Below are 7813 nucleotides of genomic sequence, written 5' to 3'. Positions count from 1 at the left end.
CTCCCTGGATGTATTTCCAGGAATATCTTCCCTCAGCACATCTAGAGGGGTCATCTCTCCACTCGGAGGCTGTGCTAGTTGAGTCCAAGTCTCTCCTGCTAGTGGAAATACCTACTCCACATCCACTCTATTCAGGCCTTTCAGTATTCTGTATAAAACAGAACCCCTTCATCCTTCTCAATTCCATTGAGTACAGTCCCAGAGTCCTCACAAACTCCTCATATGGCAAGTTCTTCAATGGTGTCATTGTTGTAAACCTCCTCTGGATGCCCATTAACGCCAACACTTCTTTCCTTATTTTCAAGGCCCAAAACTGCTCACAATTTTCCAAATGAGGTCTGATATATCTTATACAGTTTCAGCTGTACACCTCTGCTATTGTATTCTAGCCCTCTCAAAATGATCGCTGACATTGCATTTACCTTTCTAACTGAACGTGCATGTTAATCTTGTGGAATCCTTGCTTTTGTTTGTCATCCCAGAATGCCACCTTGCAGGCTGATCTACCAGTGCAAACTAAAGCTGGACCTCCCAGGCTCAGAATTGCTCAGTGACTTCCTCCAAGGTCTTTCAGTGTCTCCTTCACTGAATAACATCACTTTTCCACCAACCATGGTGTAGTTACTGCTTAGCTGTGGAATAGCACTGCTGAGAAACACTGGGTCAGTGATTAAGTGATTGTTGAATCACAACAATGGTTAGTTGACATTTACAGGGAACATTGCACAGTTTAATATATAAATGCGGTTTAGAATGCTTATTTTGTATTGGCTTTTACTTTTGCTTTGTAACTAAGTGTAAGCTGTGATGGTCAGTAATGCAGGAAGAGTAAAGTTTAACACCAGTAGAGATCATTGAAGTCTTTCGCTCTTTTCTCCCATTCTCCTTTCCAAGGGTTAGACATAGATTTCCATTAAGTTGGTCCAGGTTCACTGCAGTGGTTTGCCATTGTCCTCTTTAGGATGGTTGAGCAAAAGACTCTCCCACTTACTACCTGCCATTGGATATCTTGAAACGATGTACTGGCTGACAATCAACCTGATCAATCCTGTTATAAACATGCCTTCCATGCTCTAAGGTGTAAACATCTGTTAAATTAAATTGAAATGTTAAACTTGAGAAGGAAGGGTTTGTGCAAACATCTGAATTCAGCATATCATGTAAAGCTAGAAATTATGGGATACATACATCAAAGACATCTTTGCTGTTGCACGTAAAAAGGCCAGTACAGCTACAATTCTGGCCTTAATTTAACTGCATACAAGTCCTCCTATCTGGGAATGACTAGAAAAAATGCAAGTATTGTATATCACGTATTACTAGGCCTCTTGCTGAGATATTTGTATCTTCGATAGTCACAGGTGAGGTGCCGGAAGACTGGAGGTTGGCTAACGTGGTACCACTATTTAAGAAAGGTGGTAAGGAAAAGCCAGGGAAGTATAGACCAGTGAGCCTGACCTCGGTGGTGGGCAAGTTGTTGGAGGGAATCCTGAGGAACAGGATGTACATGTATTTGGAAAGGCAAGGACTGATTCGGGATAGTCAACATGGCTTTGTGCGGGGGAAATCATGTCTTACAAACTGGGATGAGTTTTTTTGAAAAAGTAACAAAAAGGATTGATGAGGGCAGAGCGGTAGATGTGATTTATGTGGACTTCAGTAAGGCATTCGACGAGCATAAGAGGTACAGTTAGTAAGTTTGCAGATGACACCAGAATTGGAGGTGGACAGCGAAGAGGATTACCTCAGATTACAACAGGATCTTGACCAGATGGGCCAATGGGCTGAGAACTGGCAGATGGAGTTTAATTCAGATAAATGTGAGGTGCTAGATTTTGGGAAAGCAAATCTTAGCAGGACTTATACACTTAATGGTAAGGCCCTAGGGAGTGTTGCTGAACAAAGAGACCTTGGAGTGCAGGTCCATAGCTTCTTGAAAGTGGAGTCGCAGGTAGATAGGATAGTGAAGAAGGCGTTTGGTATGCTTTCCTGTATTGGTCAGAGTATTAAGTACAGGAGTTGGGAGATCATGTTGTGGCTGTACAGGACATTGGTTAGGCCATTGTTGGAATATTGCATGCAATTCTGGTGTCTCTCCCCAGGGTTGTAGGATTTGAGCTATAGGGAGAGGCTGAACAGGCTGGGACTGTTTTCCCTGGAGCTTCGGAGGCTGAGGGGTGACCTTATAGAGGTTTACAAAATTATGAGGGGCATGGATAGGATAAATAGACAAAGTCATTTCCCTGGAGGTGGGGAGTCCAGAACTAGAAGGCATAGGTTTAGGGTGAGAGGGAAAAGATATAAAAGAGACCTAAGGGGCAACTTTTTCACACAAAGGGTGGTATGTGCATGGAATGAGCTGCCAGAGGAAGTGGTGGAGGCTGGTACAACTGCAACATTTAAAGAGGCATTTGGATGTGTATATGAATAGGAAGGGTTTGGAGGGATATGGGCCGGGTGCTGGCAGTTGGGACTAGATTGGGTTGGGATATCTGGTCAGCATGGATGGGTTGGACCGAAGGATCTGTTTCCATCTCTATGACTCTATAAGAAAGAAATCCACAAATTCTTGGATATTCTTTCACTCCTATGATGGAATGGGATTTCTAATTCATTAGTGACAATGGCACCTGACCTCGTATCTTCCAGGGTTTTCATAATAATGGTACATGCTTATCTTCTTCACCCACTAACTGGGCCAGATCTAGGCAGCAGAATATAGCAGTTTCATTCACAAATAGCTGGCTAGCGCTAAGTCCAGCAGAAAAAAAATTACAATTGGACCTCCAGTAAAGAATAAAGTTATCTCCAAATTTAAACCTGACACAAACATTCACATAGGTTTCACTCCTGCTACACAAATTTAATGCAGTGTTAGATAAGGCTCCCAGCACTAAATGTGCCAGTATTGTCCATAAAGACAGTACTGCCATTTACCTAGAACATTACATTTATTGTAATGTTGATCACTCAACCTTGAAGCCTTAATCCTTGAATTTTGTCTTATCTAAACCCAATATTGTTGGATTTACAGTTTGAAGGTAGTTGCAGCATTAAGTGTTTAGGAGGACAACTGGTTGAGTTTTCATCCCCACTGTTTGAAACCATGCAACCCTCAGTTGACACTGACACTCAATGATCCTGGCAGAACTATAAGCTCCTCTTGCCCAAAAAAGTCAAAGAGAATCCACATTGCTGCTTATCTATTGTTAATGGGATAAAACATGTCATCATCAACCAGCTTGGATTTGACCCAGATGACCAGTATGTGTCAGTGCATATGCCAAATGATATCCACTTATGAGAGTTGCGCAGTGATGGAGAATCACAGGTTAGTTGAGGAGGAAAGAAAAACTTGATTTAGAGCAACTAAATTCTAATAAGAGTACCATTTCTGTCAGAATGGGCTTAATAGATCAGATAACTTTTTTCTCATCTTGCACAATTTCTCAATCACATGATCTTCTAATGTCATTTTCAAATAGTAACTGGGTGGTACTGACCAACCCTAGCTGTCCTGAAAATGAGATAGTTGGCTGAAATGTCACAGTCCATGTGCTGGTGTTCTCTGCAAGTGTGAGTAGATATAACATTTTTAAAAGCCTGTGATATTTTTAGTTCTGTAACTAGGTACAGATAGTTCAAATGTAAGGAAACAATACAAATCATCAGTCAAGTGACAGAGTTAAAATGAGGAAAACGATTGGCAGCAAGAAGAAATGCTTTGCAGGAGGGTGTAGTTGAGGCAAAAGCATTGTTTCAAATCCAATTTCAAAAGATACAAAGGTATAAGATTCCAGAGAGTGAAACGTGACAGTGGAACTGATTTAGACTTGCTGTGACAATGACCGAGCACAGATATGATGTGCTACTGGATCTCACCATGCGCTGCAATTAATTTAGACATTTTAAATTTTTCCTTACTGATCTTGAGTTTCACTGTGACAATATAGGAATAATTATCTAAGAAGTGCAAAATATTGGACGTGAACGAAAGTAGGAAATAAAATTAAACGGGTTTTGAGAAGATTTGTAGCTCAGATTGTACGACCCTTCCAGCTCAGTGAGCAAAGTTACATCCATAAAATTAAACTTTAGGGATCTTGGATTTTGTTTGAATTATTGTTGCTGGATTGAAAGAAGAATACCTTTTGTTTCTAGTTTGGTGTTATAATGAAAAGAAAACATGATTTACTTGTATTCACTGCAATTAAGAAACATTTATTTGGCAAATAACCAACACACTTGGGAAAGGTACAGTGTAGATGATATCTTTCAAATATGATAATAGAGCCAACAAATGCTTTTGAACAGAAATAAGTTCCAGTATTTTTCCTTGGTTACTTTTCACAAGACTTTTGAATACCACATTTTAAGAACTCGCACACAATAATGTTTTGCACACACTTACTGAACCAGTGCTCATTTTAAAACACTTCTCGAAGAAATAGTTAACAGAACACTTTAAACACATTTTAAATACTATACACATCTGTGCATACCTTAGTTAAATGTTCTTCCCTTTTACATACAAATCACTCAAATATAATCTTACTGGGCAAATAAACAAACCTTCAATAAGATATCACAGTTTGTACCAATCAGTAATTATTTACAATTACAAAAATGATGTCACCTATTAAATAATTTGCTAATAAATATTGAATGAAGGTATTGGTTGCAATGAAAATAAAGTTTAATTTTACCAGAGGTACTGTATAAAAAATACATGCAGGTGTTTGGATTTTCTTCCACAGTCCAATGTGGTACAGTCACTCTTTAGTAGCAGGAACACTACATCTATATCTATCCATCATAATACAACATAATTTGGCCAGAATGTGATGTAAAGGTTCTTAGTTGAATCACTGGAATCATTCAAGCCGATAGTTCTTTGAAATTAAATGATTCCTTCAGAGGTTCCTGGCTTTTGTGTACCTAGGTATAAGCTGTATTCAAAAACACGAGTATAAACAAATAAAAACTACGTAGTCTTTTTTTCTATCATATGGATGTAGGAATAAATACCCAAACAATTTTGTTATTAACTTGAAAGGAAAGTACAGGGTTATATTTGGTATGCCAATGCAGTTGGAAGGGGTCAGAGATGGAGGAGGAGGAAGAGAGGGCACTGTAGAAATGGCAGCAGAATTGTATTGGACACTTTCCTTTTTAACAATGTAGAAACAGCTTGGTACAAAGTCTGTAACTCATGATTAAAGGCATATTTTATATTTTAATAATTTTGAAATACAGCCTTGTAAGCTTACAAAAAAATGCTGTCTATATTACTTAAAAAACTTTCTTTAAAGGCATGATATCAATATGCTAAGGCTACAATAGGTATAAAAATCTAAGATATAAATAGTGATCAGTAATCAATTACCGTTCATTTTACATTCTGTGAGAAAATTTCTACTATTTGTAATGTACGTGGTGCATATTTGTACGTATTTCAATATAGTTTGCATGTAATTTCTATAAAAGCTACATGATTTTTTTCATCTATGTGATCCCCTTGAAGGAAGCTTTGTAACTAACTAAATCTTTGACTGATAGTTGACCAAGTAATCATTGCAACCCCAGATAATGCTTCACAAATAAAATTACACATAACCCCTCATCATTGTTGGATATATAAGCACTATTTAGAGCTCTAATTGAGAACAAAATTCTAAATTGGTCAGTACAGAAAGCAACAGTACAGCCAAAGCTTTTAGAAAATAAATAAATAAATTGCTCAAAGCATGAATGACGTGTTCAAAATGGGAGCAAATGCATTCACAGTTTATTGATATAGCAAATACATATTTCACAAGGCTCAGGCTTTGCCTGTGTGCTTTTGATTAGTATGCAAAAATATCATATTCATGCAGCCATGTTTAAATATCATTAACTCTTCAATTAATAAACAACTGAATGGCACATTTAAAACGTTTCAATCTATTATCATTATGTACTGGTATTCAGCATCTGTTTACAACGGATTGTCCTTCAGCAGCCTTCCACAACAAGGATTCATTCTTTGTAAGCTCTGGTGGGTGATGTTCCCTTGTAGAAGATATTTCTTGTGCTTTCTGGGCTGTTTCCTCTTTCTGGTATTAAAATGATGTTCGCTTTCCGCCTGAGGGTTGAATCTCGACTAGACGAAACCGAGAGCGTCTCAGAAGCAGCTTCACTTCCATCCACTGGTGTAACTCGTATGGTGGTAATTCCATGGTGATGATGTTCACTACTGTCTGGATTGGTTTTCTTTCTTTCAGCTGTAGCATAGCTATCTTTTACTGATTCACTGCTTTCAGAGTCCCTGTTAAGATCATTTAATTCAAATGCTTGGCGAATGCTTCCCTTCTCATGGGACTTCCATTTCCATGATCCACTGCCTTCACTGCCTGATGGTACTTGAACAAGAGGTCTGTTGTTTTCTGGATGAGCTTCCACTCTGACAATATTACTAGGCTCGTGGTCTGTTAGAGCTTTATACCTTATGGAACCTGTGCAGGATACTGTACTCCCATCGGTACTTTTTGGGCTGCTCTGTAACATACCTTGCTGTTTGGACATAGCAATTACCTGCATGATTCTTGGTTGGGTGCTTACCCTACCAACACCACTTTTCTCAGCTACTTTAAGCCACTTTGATCTTGCTGAGCTTGCTTTTGGAGAAGTACTTATGTTCTCTTGGGTTTCTTCAGGTATATGGACCAGCTGTGATGAGCCTGGGCGTGACTGCATGGAAACTCTTGCTCCTCCACCAATGTTACTGGTATTATTGGACACAGGAATAGTACTAGCTTGAATTTTTAGATACTGATTGAGTTGTGCCTGTTGGTCTCCATTTATGCCTACTCCCACAGGTTCTGAACTGGATCTCATCTCCATGGACTTTGGAGGTGAGTGACCAGTTTCTGTCTCTATTACTTGTAGCGACAGTTTCCGACTTTCATTCTTTGATTTCCATTGCGACAAGAGCTGTTTAGAACGGGCAGAGTCCATAGAAGCATGAATCGTTGCATTCCTTCTGGCTGCTTCATCCATCGACGAGGTGTTGACACGTGGCAAGGTGTTGCTGAAGGTCACCATGTTCTCCTTTGCCATTGGACTGCGGGGAGTAATGATTTCAACGTCTGCACTTGTTCTTTTTAAGTTTGTAAGGGAGCCGGATTCTCTGTGGTTTCGGTTCAGAATACTTTCAGAATGGTGGGATGAAATGCCATCTATGCTACTGCCAGTTTTTCCTTGAAGTTGCCTACTACTTTCCTGGCTGAGGTCTGTCAGTGACCTCAAAGGTTCTCTGTGATGGGTCTGGTGGGTTATGCCATCATCACTCGGCTGGAAATTACTCACAGCATAAAGACCCTATATGTGAAACACAAAATAACAAGAAATCAAAATACTTGTCAAGAATTATGTATTCTATGGAATTATACAGGACCAAAAGACACCATTTGGACTACTTGCTTCTGGTTTTATTTCAAAAGTGCCTAGTTGGCTGTAAACTGGTTTGTGACATCCTGAGGTTCTGAAAAGCGCAATATAAATGCAACTTGCTCATTTCTTTCTGGTCAACTCAGCCCACTCATTTATTCTTTCCCCATAACCCTGTAAATCTGCACTTTATAAGGATATAAGCAATTCTCTTTTGAAAGTTAGAATTGAGCCTGCTTCCCCTATGCTATTTGTGTTCTGGATCACAACAACTTGCTACATAATTGTTTTAATCTTAAAAACACTTTTAACATAAAACTTACTTGCAGGTTTCTTCTTAATTGCATTTTTTTTCTTTTTTTTTAGATATTTTTATTAGAAATTT

The 7813-nt window shown here is 38.8% G+C and overlaps 1 pseudogene; it reads right to left on the bottom strand.

The window, feature by feature from the left end:
• Positions 1 to 4200: 4200 nt before the first annotated feature.
• LOC122546219 lies at positions 4201 to 7396 on the bottom strand (annotated as a pseudogene).
• Between the last annotated feature and the right edge of the window lie 417 nt (positions 7397 to 7813).

The sequence above is a fragment of the Chiloscyllium plagiosum genome, unplaced genomic scaffold (assembly GCF_004010195.1).
Source record: "Chiloscyllium plagiosum isolate BGI_BamShark_2017 unplaced genomic scaffold, ASM401019v2 scaf_65211, whole genome shotgun sequence".
Lineage (NCBI taxonomy): Eukaryota > Metazoa > Chordata > Chondrichthyes > Orectolobiformes > Hemiscylliidae > Chiloscyllium > Chiloscyllium plagiosum.
Note: the sequence above shows the minus strand (reverse complement) of the source record. Positions and strands in the feature narration are given on the sequence as shown.